Source organism: Lissotriton helveticus, chromosome 3_2 (genome assembly GCF_964261635.1).
Source record: "Lissotriton helveticus chromosome 3_2, aLisHel1.1, whole genome shotgun sequence".
NCBI lineage: Eukaryota > Metazoa > Chordata > Amphibia > Caudata > Salamandridae > Lissotriton > Lissotriton helveticus.
This window is the reverse complement of record NC_136062.1, coordinates 482,308,160-482,326,610: the sequence shown is the minus strand read 5'-3', so window position 1 is coordinate 482,326,610 and position 18,451 is coordinate 482,308,160.

Genomic DNA, 18,451 nt, shown 5'->3' with positions numbered 1-18,451 from the left:
AAGGAAAGAACAACGCACATTTTAAGTTCAGCTGTCTGAAGTGCTGCTTGACTGCCATAGGTTTCCCATTGTCGTACCATAGTGGTATAGTCTAGAGAAATGTTTACAGAACCGCCCCCTCCTTCTCCAGCTGCCAGGGGCCAGGCATTCATGCCACTTGCAGGATGTGGCCTCTCTTGTGGAATTTGAGTAGCCTCGCCACGGTGACCCCTGGCAGGATATCCCAGGGTGGCAGCCTCCCGGGCACTCTGTGAGCACATTCCACTGTGAACCATTTTGAGGTCTTTCCTCCCAGCCAGTACTTGGGGAAAGTTCCATGCTTAACGATCCTTCCTGCACATAAACAATCATTAAAAAATGACGAGTTGCACCTGCTATATTTGCTGTATTCTGCAGCACACATAGAAGTTACCGTTCACTATTCTGAATTGTTCATGTGCACAGAATACATGGTCCTTAGACTTCCTGTTCTGAGGAATGGTGAATCGCCATGCTTGTAGAATAATAGCCTGCTATGGCAGTAGTTGAATTTATGAATACATTGGATGAAACATGAATTATAGAAGAAAACTGAAAAAGGATTGTTGGAAACATATTTACTTGAGAACCTGAAATTCGCAGTGCACTCTGACACGGGGGTCTGACGAGGTTCCCTAATTTTGCAGTTTCACTTCAGTCGCACGGGCGGAGCGCATCTTCAGGGTTGCACGCAGTATTAACGAGCCTGTGAGCATGAGAAAAAGTGAGAAGTAAAAAACGGGTGTGCATTCTACCTTTTTGGTGTGTGCATGTAACACCACGCTCCGCCATTCTCTTGTGAATATGCCCCTCAGTGTTTTGGATTGGGTGGCTGTACGGGCCTCTAGGCTCGTGTCAATAGTATCTGGCGCTCCAATTCCTGTGTGTGATAGGAGTCACCACCAGAGTGCGCCTGCGTTCACTGCTTTCTTTCCCACCATTATCTGGGTCTGGTCTGTCAGGTTTAGCTCTTTAGCACCACCATACCCTGGATAATCAATGCAATTGTCACGAGGCCTAGTAGGTCTCCTCTCGCCGGCCACTGAGGGATTGCCCCGCACCCCCACACCACCAGCCGCCACATTTCCCTCTGCTCTGGGACCATATCAGACTGAGAGCCGGGGCTTCACTACATCGGGTCGACCACCACTCTACCCCCAAGCACTAACCCAATCCCGCCCCCAGAAGGGTGGTGGCTGCCCAGCACCCCCACAGGGTAGGACCCTGGCAGAGAGTGGCACTGGCCCCAAGCATGATGCAACAGCTTTCCCCCATGAGCCAAATGCCTAGCCCGGGTCAGCCTAGCCTCCTCCTGCAGCAATTCCCCTGGGTCTCGTCCCACAGGGCTGGGCCCGAGCCAAGCCCGGGTCAGCAAGACGAGGGTATACAGCCTTTGCAACTAAACTTTTACAATGAACTACCATTACAACGCAACTTTTACAACGCAAACTATTACAGCGCATTGCTCTGGGGGGCGCTCTAGGATAGGGAATAGGTTAATTTACTATCCAATAACCTTCCCTAGTGTCCACGGGGACTGGAGTTGGAATAGTAAATTAAACTATTCACTATCCAGCACCCCAAAGCGCTATGCGTTGTAATGGACTGCGATGTAAAAACCGCGTTGTAAAGGCAGGCGTTGTAATAGCCTGCGTTGTAACGTCATACATCCCCAGACGAGCTATGTCAGCCGGTCTAGAGGCCCCCCACTTGCAGCCGAAGCTGGACTCTCACAGTTCACAAGGCCCCCCTCCCCAGGGCAGCCCACATGCCCAACTCTTGTTCCCATCACAGGGAATGGGAAGAAAGAGCCTCCCCCATAGCACTGGCACCACCAGCACCAAGACTCAGGGCCCTGTACCGGCCGCCATCTTGCTGATCTGTGGCCAGGCCTGAGTCCAAATCTGCGGGGTTGGGAAACATCGCCCGGTCTTTCCACTGTGTCGGATCAGGTGATGCTAGGCTCTGACAGCTCCAGGTTGTCAAGGCGGCCAAAACTCCCAACTTTGAAAAGGAGGAGAAATGCTTCTGCCGCCAGCGGGTGCAGGAGCTGAGAATGAAGCGTACAAATCCATGTGCCCCAGTCCACGACCACCTCTTTCTTTAGCTCCACAACATCCATTCTCTCTGGGGCACTCTCCAATCCCTCCCCCCACTGACTTTTCAACCTCTGAACCAACCTTATCAGCAGGGAACTCACCAGCCTCTTCAGTATCTCCATCATGACAGCAGCCTTCCAGGACAGTTGGAAACACGCAGAGGTCACACTCCTCCTAAAGAAACCCTTCGAACCCAGTGAACTAAAAAAGTATCGACCAATCTCTCTGCTCCCTTACTAGGCCAAAGTACAAGAGAAGGCCATCAACAAACAGCTTACCGAGTACATGGAACATAATCACCTACTTGACACAATAGGATTCTGGGCAACCACAGCCCCAAGACTGCCCAGATCGCTTCCACGGACATCAGAACCCTCCTCTACCGTGGAGAGATGGTGGCCCTAATCCTCCTCGACCGCTCTGCTGCTTTCAACAAGTTTCCCCACCACACCCTCATCAACAAACATCAGCATTCAGCAAGACAACCTCAAGTGCATTGCCTCCTTCCTTAGAGGACACACACAGATCCCACGGCATCAACATAATTGCCTCAACATAATTTCCTACGCAGACAACACTCAACTCATCTTCTTGCTCACTGAAGACCCTTTCACCACCAGAATCAACTTCTGCAATGCCATGACCACGTAGCCAACTGCATGAGAGACAATTGTCTTAAACTCAAACTCAGCTCGCCGGCAGTAGAACTCGGACAAACATCCGCACCCTCAAACATGCACAAAACCTAGGCATCGTCCTCGACAGCCAACTGACCATGAAAGGACAAGTCAACGCAGTTGCCTCCCCCTGCTTTTGCACGCTTTGCATGCTCCGCAGAATCTTCAGATGGATTCCAGTCAACAACAGAAAGACCATCACCTAGGCCCTCCGCACCTGCCGCCTCGACTGTAGCAGTGCTCTCTACACAAACCTCTCCACCCAGCTCCTTAAAAGATTCCAGACCATAGAAATGCTGCAGCCAGACTCCTCTTGGACCTCCCCAAACAAACCCACATCGCCCCCACCTAAGAGACGTCCACCGGCTCCCCATCCAAAAGAGATGCCCGTTGAAGATTCTCACGCACACCTACAAAGCTCTGCACGATCAAGGACCGGCGTACATCAACCATCGACTGAACTTCCGCCTATCCACATGGCACCTGCGCTCCTCCTCATTAGCCCGTACGCACTCCCACACGTCCGTTACAACCGCAGCAGGGCCCGCCCCTTCTCTTACATCACCGCCAAGACCTGGAACTGATGAAGCAAAGCTTCGCACATTTTGCGACTTGCTGTATTCATGAACCTCGTTTATGTGTAACAAGGTAATAAATGTACGTCTTACTAACGTTTATTTTATGTTTGAGTAAAGTTTATGAAGCTTGCCTATGTGTATTTCTAATGCATTTAATCCGTATCCTTAAAACATGGCCGCCGCTTGTATTTAGTTACTGCGCATGCGTCAGTCACACTCACGTGTCCTGACGTGTCTGCAGAGTTGGAGGGAAATTCATGCGCATGCGTAATACATAGCTTTGCCAATCATGTGGTACTGCTCGTGCCACTGCTCATGTGTCTGTTGATATGTAGCTAACATTTAGACTGCATAAGTATATTTCTTAGTGATAAGTTAAAAGTATAAACTCTGTGGTGTGTTTTCATAATGTTATTTCTATGTATTAATTTGTTTTCGCTTGCTTTTCATGTACCGCGGGGAATGGGGGTCTAACTGCACCAAAAGCCATCTTGGAGGTCCCTTCTACGCATGTGCGACTTTCTGGGGCACCGACAACCTTGGCTGATGGAACACCGCCAGTTGGCAGTGATGGGCAAGATGCTCCTGAGAACTGACCTGCGAACTCGGCTGGACGAAGTCATTTTGTCCCTGTTCCGCTACATTGTACAATTGTCATTGTATTTCTCTGCAGTTTCTCATGGGAACCCCAATCTCGCTAGGCGGTACCCAGATATGTAAATGAAGCATCCAAATAATGTGTTATGATTGGTGTGTTACCCAAAGCTTACCTTAGGACCAATCCAAATTGAGGGATTCTGACACTTTGCAACATTGGGGGGTGGTACATCGTCCCAAAAGAGTATATCTACCCTGGGTTCACCTAGGGAATTGTCCGACTTGTCTGGTTTAGCTGACCTGTCACTGACCCATCGTACTCAATAGGTGACTGAAGATACAGAGCGCTGCGGAGCCCTCTGTCCGAAATTGACCATAGACTAAGGTTTTACTGAACCTTAAAGTGCTGGCAAGCACTTTTACTGGGAGTTCGTTGACCCAATCGGGGTCTTGATCGATAGCTGCAGAGAGGGTGGAGCGCAGGCGTTGCTTCCAAACTGCGGGTGCGGTCCTGTCCTGAGCGGTCCTGTCCTGAGGGTTTGCTGTCCTGTCCTGAGGTCCTGTCCTGATTCCTAATCTGAGGGTATCCTGTCCTGTCCGGGGTGACCATTCTGCACCTGCTGTCCTTTGAGGGGTATCCTTCCTTGAGGGTTTCCTGTCCTTAACTGACCCGTGGCCAGGGTTTGGTTTCCACACCAGTCTAGGTAAATACTGCTCTAAGTTCTTTAAACTTGCACCTTTCTATTTTTCTGTCTTTTGCTTTAATAAAGACACACCTTGCATATGTTGATTTTTCCATGCTTTTGCCGCAACTATTGAAACGAAAAGTCATTTGCATATTTCTTGATATGTTCCCATGTTACCCTACCTTTTAGAAATCATATTTTGCATTGCAGTTTGTCATTTTCTGATATGGTCTAGAACGGCCTTACTTAAATTTTCTAAAGAGTCTTTGCCTTGAATGCATAGCCTTTCCTTTTGCATCTCATATTAGCATTTAAATGATTATATTGACTTTATTTCTCTATAGTTATGTACTTTTCATTATCTTGGTTATTGATTGCCTTATTCTTGTAAGTTTGATGCTTGATGAAAACGAACTTTAGATAAACATTCTAAACTTCCAGTTGTCCGTGGTCATTTTACAACAGTATTGAATGTCATTTGAATTTGCATTTGCTGCCTTTCCTTTTACAGCTAGGCTCCTGATCTGTTGAGGTCATAGGTACCCGTGTCGGGGGAGGGTAAGTCGGGTACACTGAGTAAGAACCGTAGGGAACACACACACAATTGGTAGCAGCCCGTGAAGTCGCCCTGTCAATGAATAGTGTGAATTGAAAGTATATGGGCCCTGAAGCCGGAAACGGCGAAATCATTGGCTGGGTGACCTCGCGCGCTCTATCAGTTTTCTGGTAGATCAGAGGATGGTTAGGGACTAGCTAAAGGTTAGGTAGGACTAGTTAGACTAGTTAAGTCGGTAGCTGCTAGTACATTAATGCTGCTATAAGAGCGGCTGTTCCGAGGGGACAGATCACTCTCTTGTGAATACGCTGCTGAAAATTCATGAATTTTTGTATTATTATTATTCTTGTTCTTATATTGTTATATGTATTAATCCATGCAATTGTAAACCGTCTTGTATTGTGTTGTCCGAACTCCCCGGGGAATTGAAAGGGCAAGTGGTGAATAGAATCCATTGTCCTGAGGTCACAGGCTTAAGGAAAGGTAGGTGCAGGTTAGGATAACCGGGAAGCACTAACTAGGGTTTTCTGAATACATGTGTGAATAAATGTCAGTAACGAGGTTCATTGGCAAAATTCCCATAGTGGCGTAACCTAGTAAGGGTTACATCGGAAGAGTAGCAGGTTCCTCGGAGCTAGGGTGAAAGCAGAGGGGTCCGCTGGGAAACCTTAGACTCGGATATATCCCGGAGAAGTGGATGAGTTTAGGGGAATAACAGGTTCACCGATGCTAGAGTGAAGGGTAGGCGGAAGAGATCTACCCGCAGCGCGTGAAAAGTAAATGGAAGTAGTTTACTTGCAGTTAAAACAAAGCTATCCTGTCTAGACACTTGAGCACTGTGGCGAATGTGTATTTGTTGTAAAATAACCAAGCACTGAGCACTTTAGAAAGAAAGAAAGTTTCCGTTACCTTGTGAAGGGAGGGAGTCAGTCGCGAAGCGCCTCTGACGTCACTCCGTGCCGCGCTGGGATTGGTAGAAACAGCGGGCGGGTAGCGGGGCTGGAATTGTAAAGGAGGGGTGAAGCGCCGGAGCGTGAGGACAGTCTAACGAAGGGGCCGCGCACCCATTGGCCGAAATATTTGAACGCGCGCACCTCATTGGTCGCACGGAATTACAAGACGCGTTCTGATTGGAGGTGACTTTGTAAACAGAGTTAAGCGTAGAAATCGTATGTGGCACTCGTATTGTCCAGAGACTAGACCCGATCCGAGAAACCAAGGGTTTGAAAGGGATCAGTGGAAAGCCAATAGATACGATATTATGTACGGAGCTAAGAGAAAAATGTCCCTTGTAAGTAGGGTAAAGAATTATTTCAAAACGGACAAACCAATTAAGTCCAGAGAGGGCGTTATTGTCCCGCCACCGAATACTCCCGCCTCATTCATGATGTTTGACCGAGGGTACAATACCTGTGTGTGGTTGGAGAATTGGGTAAAATACACAAAAGATGACGGAATATTGGCTTTTCCGTTAGACGGTACTTTCAATGGCAGGATTTTATTTAATTTGAGAACCCGAATGAATGAATTGCATCCCAGACCGAGACTAACGCAGTATGAGGCATTAGAGGAATGGGAGATTGAGGCTTTCGAAAGAGAAAAACCCCGAATGGACAAAGGTCTGACCAAGTGGTACCCCAGGCTGAAACAGGAGACCAGGGATAAAAGGATGAAACAGTGGAGGCAGAGTATGATTGTTGAGGGTCTGTTTCCCATGATGCCAGCAGGTAACCCTTCAGGGGGAGAGAAAAGGACAGAAAAGAGTAAGCATTGGGGAGCCCTTGGGGAGTCAGACGATGAATTGTTAGATGACATTTTTACGAGAAGTCTGCCGCCTTATAACGAGGGAGCCCGACCTTCCAGTGCAGGAGAGAATCCCCAGCGTCCATCTATTAAGGAGGAGGACAGATCCCTGTGTAGGGGGGGAAGTGGCCAGGTGTTGCCCTATTTTGAGAATCCCGGACCCGCAGACGTACGCGATATATATCCTAGAATGCCCGTGAGCTCGGAGGAAAAATATTCCCGTGAAAGAACGTTTTTCCCCAGACCTCTTTATGAGAACGAAGAAAAGCCAGTAGGTTCAGGAGTGCCCTTTTTGCAGCCTCCATATGGGGAAGAGCGCAGGTCATTTGGTGCAGGAACTTTGTTCCCAAAACCAAATTATGGTGGAGGACCGAGTGAAACGCATCCTACTGCCCCGAGTTATACTCCTCACCTGACCCCACAGATAATGCCTGAACGAACATTAGGAAGGATACTGGAGGAGAGGGAGCAAGAAGTTCTAGCTAGACAAAGAACAGAAATAATTCAGAAGATCTCCCAGTTAAATACTAGTCCTGAGGCTTTGACTATTCCGGTAACAATCGGACCAGTGGTTCCGTTGTATGGGAATAGTCAAGGAAGTCCGAACCCTCCAGTTATGAACCCAATAATGGCCCCGCCGAGGCAAGAGCCCCTACTGATAGACGATCAGTCCAGTGAGTGCGAGTCCGAAGTTGTGTTCTTGGATCTGCCAAACAAACAGACCGGGAAGGGAGTGCAGAAGAGGCATAATCCTTTTGATGCGAAAGAAATTAAATTAGAATCAGCAACAGGTACTAGGAGTGTCTCTCTGGTAACTCCGGAAGAAATTGAAAGTTGGAGTTGTGATTTAGAAAAACAGGCTCCGCAAACTAAACCTTTAGACCTCTACAAGCTGAGGGTAGAAATAGAGGAATTGATGGCAGGAAATGTGGGGTTAGACAGATTAAACACCTATTCTGAAGAAGAGTTGCTGTTTATGTGTAAAAGCCTTACCAGAAGTACCAGGGTGCTCCACGAGAAGCTGACAGACACCGCAGCTAGTATGGGGGTAGATATTTCAAGATCCAAGCCCTTACAAAAGCCTTACAGAGCTGAATTCTCAGACAAGGATTTAGAGAACCTGAATGTGTCAGGGAAGAAGGTGCAGATTAAAGAGTTGCTTGCAGTTTTGCAAAAATGGGGAGACGTGGAAAGATGGAGAAGCAGGTGGGCACGAAAGAAAGATGAGGCTCGATCCAGACAAGCTACCCCTGAGTTCCCTTTGAGAGAAGTAGACAAGCCCGAAACATTATGCCCCATGCGTGAAGTACCAGGTGGGAGGTATGTGCACGTTCCATGGTCCAGACAGGATATTGTGTCCTTTACTAACGATTTCCCGAAATTACGCGAGAAGCCGGTTGAATGGTACCGGCAAGTGGAAAGGTTCGTAAAGGTGCAAAAATGCCTGTGGAAAGACCTGGATGGGTTTTTCGACATTGTGGTCCCGGTCGATCTATGGACCGAGTGTAAAATAGCCATAGCCTGGCCTAGTGAGGAGTACACAAGAGATAAAGAAACAGGGGAACCTTCGAAGGAAGTCATGAGAAAATATGAGCAGGTAATTCAGCACTTGAAAGAAAAGGTGCCCGCAAAGGAAACTGATTGGACCAGGATAGATAGAACAACGCAGGAAAGGGATGAGACAGTGCACTCCTATTATGAAAGGCTGTTGCAGGTGTTTAAAACCTACAGTGGTATAGATAACATCGAGATGAAGGATATGACGCACTTTATTTACAGGTTTGTAAACGGTTTCAGACCTGAAATTTGTCAGTGGATAAAAGATAACAAAATCTGTTGGCACTCCAAAAAGGTAGACGAGGTCCTGCGGTACGCAAAGTACTGCGAGGACGAAATGGCAGAAAAGAAAAAGGCTCTCAAAGAGAAGGTCATGTGGGCTCAGGTGAAGCTCGCAGAACAGCAGGAAAAGCAGTTGAGTAACATGGTCAAAAATGCTAAGAACGAAGGTCCTGGGGGTGGGGGAGGAGGTAAGCCCCGGCCCAAAATGAGCAGGGAGGAGGCTATGAAGAAATTTCCCTGCCATCAGTGCGGCGAAATTGGACACTGGCGTAACGAGTGTCCTTACTTGCCCGATGATAACCCCAAAACACCTGATTTAACTCCACAGACGCAGAAAGAAAGACCAAGAAAGACTCAACCACAGGTAAAAACAGTTCAGGTGCCCCGAGCGCCAAAACAAGTATACAGGGGAAAACAGGCAGAGGGAGATGAGATAGAAGTTTGGGAAAGCAATGAAAACAGAAATGCAGCAACTTCGCAGTATCTACTAAATGATACCTTCCTTTGTGATGATCAGTACTGACGGGGCCTGAGAGGGGAGGACGAGGAGTGCGTACTTGGCGCCTCCTTGCCGGTAGACCAGTCCGGACCATACATTGAAGGAAAGGTTGACGGAAATGATGTCACCTTTCTGTTGGACACTGGCGCTACCCGTTCTACTGTGAGAACAGTGGACGTTCCAAACCTACCCCTCTCGGGAGAAGCCATCCAAGTAGTGGGTGTATCTAATCAATTGATTAGTACTCCTGTTACCAAGCCCATGGAGATCTCAATTGGAAACTTTAAGGAAATGCATAGGTTTGTCGTTTGTGACACCAGTCCAGTGAACTTACTGGGACGTGATTTGTTGTGCAAAATGAACTGTACCATCTTTTGCACACCAAAGGGTGTTGAAATTCAGACCCCAGATGAAGACAGCATTTATAAATTAATGCTGATCAGACCTGACTCAGAAATTAAACGAATGACCATGCAGGATTTGCCCAAAGAACTACAAGAAGCAGTGAAGCCAGAGGTATGGGACTTTACTGGGAAAGATGTAGGGTTAATGAAAAACGTGGACCCCATACAGATAGCAATAAAGGACAATGCAGTATACCCCAATACTAAACCCTACAGAATGAATGCGGAAGTGAAAGCTGGTGTTACGCTGGAAATACAAAAATTGCTAGAAGGAAACATCATACAGGAGGTAATGAGTAGCCCATGTAACTCCCCGATTATGGGCATCAAGAAGCCTAGTGGCAAGTACAGAGTAGTGCAGGATCTACGAAAAGTCAACAAGATAGTAGTTCCCTGTTGCCCTATTGTCCCGAACCCAGCAGTGATTCTGTATCAGATTCCCTGGGATGCTGAGTGGTTCACTGTGATAGACTTGTGTCATGCATTCTTTTCCATTCCTTTGCATCCAGATAGCAAATTTCTTTTCTCATTTGCCTTCGAAGGTCACGTGTATTGCTGGAACCGGGTCCCTCAAGGGTATACAGAGAGCCCCTCTATCTTTAATCAGATCTTGAAAAAATGTTTGGAAACTTTGGTCTTACCTGGAAATTCTGTCTTAGTGCAATACATAGACGACCTCTTGGTGGCGTCTAAAAGTCATAGGGATTGTGTGATTGACACCATTGCCCTACCGAATCACCTGTGTGAGAAGGGACACAAAGTGGCCCCTGACAAATTACAGTTCTGTGCAAAATCAGTGAAATATCTGGGGCACCAGATAGAGAAAGGTGTCAGAAAAGTGACATCGGAAAGAGTGAGAATAATTCAAAAGATGCAGTTACCCCGTACTCAGAAAGAGATCAGAATGTTCCTGGGTGTGATAGGATACTGCAGGCAGTGGATTCTGGGATTTGCAGTCCTAGCTAGGCCTTTGATAAAAATGACCAAGAGAGGAACACCTGATATTGTAGAATGGAATGATGAAAGCTTAACAGCCTTCACCAAACTGCGAGATTGTCTGTGTACAGCCCCTGCATTGGGAATGCCAGACTATTCTAAAGAATTTGCCCTATTCTGTGACACTCGCGATAATTGCGCATTGTCAGTCCTAACTCAAGAACATGGTACAACCAGAAGGCCCGTGGCATATTTCTCTGCCACCCTGGATCCAGTGGCTGCTGGATTACCAGGCTGTCTGAAAGCAGTAGCTGCTACCTGTGCCAGTTTGGAGCAGAGTGAGTCAATTGTCATGGGACATCCGGTAACTGTGTATGTCCCACATGGAGTGGTAATTTTGTTGACCAGAACAAAAACTCAGTATCTCACCCCTAGTCGGCTGACTAAATACGAGAGGATTCTTGTGGGTGCTGCAAATGTAAACATTGTTAGGTGCAGTATTCTGAACCCCGCCACCTTACTCCCCGACCCAAAGGATATGGAAGGGGGGGTGGATGATGAGCATGATTGTATTGATTTAACAGAATTCAATACCAAGCCACGCCCAGGCATAAAAGAAACCCCATTGCCTGAACATGATAAGGAACTATTTGTGGATGGTTCATGTCTAAGGCATGAACAAGGAGGCGTGAGTGCTGCCTATGCGGTAGTCTCCTTAGACAAAATTGAAGAAGCAGGTTATCTATATCACATAAAGTCTGCACAAGTAGCCGAATTGATCGCTATGATAAAAGCCTGCCAAATTGGGAAAAATCTACGCATAACAGTATATACTGACAGTCAGTACTGTTATGGGGTTGTGCATGACTTTGGCCAATTGTGGCTACAGAGGGAGTTCCTGACTTCATCGGGTACCCCTATTCGAAATGGAAAAGTTGTTCAAGACCTTTTAGAGGCAATCCAGTTGCCAAAGGAACTGGCAGTGGTAAAATGTGTTGCTCATAAGAAGAGCATAGACCTTGTATCACTGGGAAATGATTTTTCTGATCGAGTGGCCCAGTGGTGCGCCAGAGATCGGTATATCGTAAATCCAAAACGAGGGGGGCCAGGAACCAGCTGCCAACTTCAGGTGTTTGAAGAAGTTCCTACATGGGATGAAGTGAAAGAGTGGCAGCAGGCGGCACCTTGGCAAGAAAGAGAGAAGTGGAAGGACGATGGGTGTAGACCAAGACGTGTGGATGGTGTCATTATAGGTCCAACTGGTATGCCTGTGTTACCCAGACACCTACTTAGCACAATGGCGAGGTTGATACATGAAGGATCACACATTGGTAGGGACGCCATGATTCTAGTGTTCCAACAGACTTGGTACAGTAAAAAGTTCAGGAAAGTAGCAGAGTCCCTCTGCCAGAGGTGCCTGTCATGTCAAAAGATGAACCCAGGGAAGAGGACTGTGGTGGAACTGGGGAAAATTGGGAGGTCCGGGGGTCCCTTTGTGAGAATACAGGTTGATTTCATCACCATGCCCCGTTGTGAAGGGAAGCGATATGTCCTTGTCATGGTCTGTTTATTTTCAAAGTGGGTGGAAGCTTTCCCTACTCCCCAAAATGACGCAAAAACAGTAGCTAAGTGTTTACTGAAAGAACTGATACCTAGGTTCGGGGTTCCAGTCACTATTGAATCAGATCAAGGCTCACATTTTCAGAATGCAGTGATCGACGAACTCTGTAAGGCCTTTGGAATTTCACAAAAGCTTCACTGTGCCTACCGTCCAGAGGCTTCTGGAGTAGTGGAACAAATAAATGGAACTATAAAGAACAGACTAGCAAAACTGTGTGATGCAACTAAATTGACCTGGGTGAAGGCCCTGCCCCTGGTCCTGATGGGACTGAGAAGTGTTCCTGATCGCAAGACAGGCCTAAGTCCCCATGAAATCATTATGGGAAGAGTGATGAGACAAGCATGGGTACCAGGAAGCAAACTGTTGAGTATTACTGATGATTTGGTGCTTGAATACTGCAAGAGATTGGGTGACCAAGTGCGTTCTATCTCTCGCCAGATCGGAGAGGACGCCATCCTCAATCCAACGACTCCTCTCCACAAACTAGTCCCGGGGGACTGGGTGAAGATAAAGAAGCATACTCGGAAGAGCTGCCTGGAGCCAAGGTGGGGAGAAAAACGTCAGGTGATCCTGGTAACTGCCACAGCAGTAAAGTGTGCAGGAGTTCCACGCTGGGTACACGCCAGCCACACCCAGAAGGTGCCACCAGACGAGGTGCCTGAAGCAGAAAGACGTCCAGCAGAGGACTCTGCAGGAGCCAGACCGGAAGTAGCTGACGACGTACAGCCCAGTACCAGTCAAGCTGCAGAATCAGTGGACGTTGGCCCAAGAATAGTTGATAACGAACTACCAGGAGCCCAGCCTGCTGAAGGGGTCCAAGAAGCTGAGCCGGAAGTAGCTGAAGACGAGCTGCCAAGCATATGGCCAGAAGAGTGGATTCCCTTGATTGATCTCACTGAAGACCCCATTCGAACAAGTGAACGACTTCGGGAAGGTAGAGAGTGGACTAGAGAGGAAAAGCAAGGCACAGGCGAAGAACCTCAGAATCTTGAGATTCACATCAAAACTGAGGAAGAAGAAGGTCAGACAGGGACAGAGCACGTGATTGATACAGAACAAGTGAATGATACTGAACAAGTGCCCGATACTGAACAAGTGAAGGATACAGAGCAAGTGTTTGATACTCCTCCACTGACTCCTGATATCGGGAAGGGACAGACTAGACATAGTGTAATAGTTCGAGCAGAAGAAAGTCCAGAGATCGAAGTGCTTGAACAGGATCAGGTAGGATTAGAAGAACGTGTTCAGGAAACAGAATCAGAGACATTTGAAAGGCAAACACAAAATCCACCTGAACAAGGCCAGATTAGTGACCAGGCAGAAGAAATAGATGTGAGTCCTGGAATTAGTCAGATAGAAGAGGAAGAAACTGAAACAGAATTGCCAACAGTTAATGAGAACAAAAGGGCAAGGGAAGGAAACGAAGTACAAGTACCAACTAAAAGACTTAAGAAAAGAAAGAATCTTGAGCCTAGATTCGTAAAGAAATTAAGACTAAGAATAAAGACAGTGGAAGAAAAACGTGCAGAAGAAAGGAGAAGTGCTCGCATAGCAGAGCAACAAGAAAGTACTTCCAAAAGAAGGAGTGATCAAATAAAAAGCCAAAACAAAAAGTACAAGTCACCTGAATGGACACTTGTGTTGGAAGAACTTGAAGATCTTGATATAACTGACGTAAGCGACGGAGAGCCCGTCCCTGAGTACTCTGACGGAGAAGAAGAAGAGCCACCGTGAATTTGCACAAAGTAAGATACTCGTGTGAAGTCACAAAGAGGGGTCGAGAAACTTCTACTGAGCCAAGATGTCTGATTCAAACGTGAATGGTAGACCTAGTCGCAGCTGTTGCAAAACATGCTGCAAGGTATGTGTCTGTATTATAGTTGTCCTGATATTAGTTTGGATAGGACTAACAATTTTCATTCCCTTTGCTGTAAGTAAAGATACTAATATTGTCCCTACTGAAATTGTAAATACTGACAGTGAGGAGCTGACAACACAGAGTGTAGCAAGACATGAGAGAGCACTGAGACAAACAAAACAAGACATAGAAGCATCAGATGAGGGAGGACTACATTTTCATGGAGTTAAGAACAAGACACACTTAAATGTTTTTGCAAATTTGTTAATACACTATGTAGAGACTATGGAAATTGAAGATTGCTATGTCTGCATGAAGCTACCTACCTCTGTAGCTGAAGGCGTGGCATACCATCACTTGCCGTTGACATATGGAATCTCCTGTAGTATTTTAGCTAGTTTATTTTACAAAAGAGGACCGTTACAGTACTATTACTCTAACAATGACGTGATCTTTTCTGAGCTTCCTATACGTGGGAACTTGAATCCTGTACATACCAAAAGTGACGTAATACGATATATGGGAGTCTACTTTCTGACTATAGGTAATATCGACATAGCTGACGCACACAGAGATAACTTGACTTGTTCTTTGCGTGAGCAGGAAAAGATGTTCCTGAACATGGCAGAGAAAAGGAGAATTAAAATACAAAAGAAGGCTAATGACGAAAGTCAGAAAAAGCCGAGATGGGCAGAGAACATGGAAGGCACCTCAACTGGTGGGGCGGGTCCTGCTCTGTTGCTGGATTTTGAAAAGAAAGGCAAGCTATGTCTTCACCGCGAGAAGACTAGCTATTATAATAACATTTTCATTGGTTCCAGTGAATGCGAACATAATTACAAGGTAATTGGAGGTTGGGGTTTCAAAAATGGGTCAGAGCCTGTGTTTCCTGGAATTTATTATATTTGTGGGGACAAGGCTTATTTCAAATTGCCGGATCACTGGTATGGAAGCTGCTATTTTGGCATTGTCTTCCCGAAAATATACCATGTGAATGGAGTTGCTGGAAGCAGTGAAAATACTAATGGCTTAGTGCGTAGTAAAAGAGAAAGTATAGGTGAAATTATGGGTAGTATTTTTAGTGCACTGATACCTGGAGTGGGAGTGGTTCTGAACACCCACAGAATTTGCAAATTGTCCACTATAGTGGATGTGTTGTCTACCGAGACAGCTCATGGATTTCTGCTGGTCAATACTGAAATGGTTGCGATCAGATCAATGGTTTTGCAGAATCGACTTGCTCTTGATACTTTATTGGCGAAAGAGGGCGGAGTCTGCCGGATGTTGAAGGCGCAACATTGTTGCACTTATATTCCGGATAAAAGTGTACAGATCAAAAGATACGTGAAAAACATTACTAATTTGCCAAAGGAACTCAAACCACTCGAGGTTGATAGTGCCTGGAAGAGACTGGTAGATGGTCTCTCAAATGTAGGTCATTGGCTTGCTAGCGTAGGTAAAAGCTTATTGTTCAAGGTACTGATGCCAATTGGAATTATAGGTCTCATCCTATTTTTCATATTTGTCTGCTGCAAGTGTCGTAAGCACACCAAAAATCATGAAGTGAATGCAAGAGGGGTGAAACGAAGTGTGGATGAGCTTGAATTAGAAGAGATGAATAATCAGATCTATAAAAAGGTGAAGAGTTCTCACCCTACCAAAACTGAAAGAGAAAAGCTGGAGCGATTGTTGGAAGAGATAGAGCTGTATAAAGTGTGAAAGAAAGTTGGCATCTGGTTCCATTTATTTTGTGATGATAGTAAATATCATCAAAGAGGGGATTGATGAAGCAAAGCTTCGCACATTTTGCGACTTGCTGTATTCATGAACCTCGTTTATGTGTAACAAGGTAATAAATGTACGTCTTACTAACGTTTATTTTATGTTTGAGTAAAGTTTATGAAGCTTGCCTATGTGTATTTCTAATGCATTTAATCCGTGTCCTTAAAACATGGCCGCCGCTTGTATTTAGTTACTGCGCATGCGTCAGTCACACTCACGTGTCCTGACGTGTCTGCAGAGTTGGAGGGAAATTCATGCGCATGCGTAATACATAGCTTTGCCAATCATGTGGTACTGCTCGTGCCACTGCTCATGTGTCTGTTGATATGTAGCTAACATTTAGACTGCATAAGTATATTTCTTAGTGATAAGTTAAAAGTATAAACTCTGTGGTGTGTTTTCATAATGTTATTTCTATGTATTAATTTGTTTTCGCTTGCTTTTCATGTACCGCGGGGAATGGGGGTCTAACTGCACCAAAAGCCATCTTGGAGGTCCCTTCTACGCATGTGCGACTTTCTGGGGCACCGACAACCTTGGCTGATGGAACACCGCCAGTTGGCAGTGATGGGCAAGATGCTCCTGAGAACTGACCTGCGAACTCGGCTGGACGAAGTCATTTTGTCCCTGTTCCGCTACATTGTACAATTGTCATTGTATTTCTCTGCAGTTTCTCATGGAACCCCAATCTCGCTAGGCGGTACCCAGATATGTAAATGAAGCATCCAAATAATGTGTTATGATTGGTGTGTTACCCAAAGCTTACCTTAGGACCAATCCAAATTGAGGGATTCTGACACTTTGCAACATTGGGGGGTGGTACATCGTCCCAAAAGAGTATATCTACCCTGGGTTCACCTAGGGAATTGTCCGACTTGTCTGGTTTAGCTGACCTGTCACTGACCCATCGTACTCAATAGGTGACTGAAGATACAGAGCGCTGCGGAGCCCTCTGTCCGAAATTGACCATAGACTAAGGTTTTACTGGCAAGCACTTTTACTGGGAGTTCGTTGACCCAATCGGGGTCTTGATCGATAGCTGCAGAGAGGGTGGAGCGCAGGCGTTGCTTCCAAACTGCGGGTGCGGTCCTGTCCTGAGCGGTCCTGTCCTGAGGGTTTGCTGTCCTGTCCTGAGGTCCTGTCCTGATTCCTAATCTGAGGGTATCCTGTCCTGTCCGGGGTGACCATTCTGCACCTGCTGTCCTTTGAGGGGTATCCTTCCTTGAGGGTTTCCTGTCCTTAACTGACCCGTGGCCAGGGTTTGGTTTCCACACCAGTCTAGGTAAATACTGCTCTAAGTTCTTTAAACTTGCACCTTTCTATTTTTCTGTCTTTTGCTTTAATAAAGACACACCTTGCATATGTTGATTTTTCCATGCTTTTGCCGCAACTATTGAAACGAAAAGTCATTTGCATATTTCTTGATATGTTCCCATGTTACCCTACCTTTTAGAAATCATATTTTGCATTGCAGTTTGTCATTTTCTGATATGGTCTAGAACGGCCTTACTTAAATTTTCTAAAGAGTCTTTGCCTTGAATGCATAGCCTTTCCTTTTGCATCTCATATTAGCATTTAAATGATTATATTGACTTTATTTCTCTATAGTTATGTACTTTTCATTATCTTGGTTATTGATTGCCTTATTCTTGTAAGTTTGATGCTTGATGAAAGCGAACTTTAGATAAACATTTTAAAACTTCCAGTGGTCCGTGGTCATTTTACAACAGTATTGAATGTCATTTGAATTTGCATTTGCTGCCTTTCCTTTTACAGCTAGGCCCCTGATCCGTTGAGGTCATAGGTACCCGTGTCGGGGGATGGTAAGTCGGGTACACTGAGTAATAACAGTAGGGAACACACACAATTGGTAGCAGCCCGTGAAGTCGCCCTGTCAATGAATAGTGTGAATTGAAAGTATATGGGCCCTGAAGCCGGAAACGGCGAAATCATTGGCTGGGTGACCTCGCGCGCTCTATCAGAACGACCTACCCCTCCATCTTCAAACAGCACCCTGCCTGGTGGGCTTCAGGAAGAAACTCAAGACCTCTGCGACTGAGACGTCGTACCCACGGTGCCCAGATACACCTGTGGGTGACAGTGCTGTGCTATACAAATACTGATCGATTGATTGATCCCGCCCATCTATTAATTCTCCCCATGTCTCTCTCTCTTTTTCTGCCTCCACTGGCTCCTGCTCTTTAAATATATGTCTCATTCTAAATGATTTTATTTCCTCTCTTCTCTTATCTCTTCCACTCCCCTCCCCTCTGCTTATCCCTTTTCTCTTTGCATTTCTTTTCTTTTCCATCTACCTCACCCTCCACTTTTCCATGACCTCTTTTCTTCCATTTTCTTTCATCTCTTTACTTCTCCCGCCCTTTCTCTATCTCTCACACACTAACTCCTTCTCTTACTCTTTGTGTCTTTGTTTCTGTATTGTCTTTCACTGAGTCTCCTTTTCTTTCTTTCTTCTTTTTAGTCTCTCACGGTGTCTC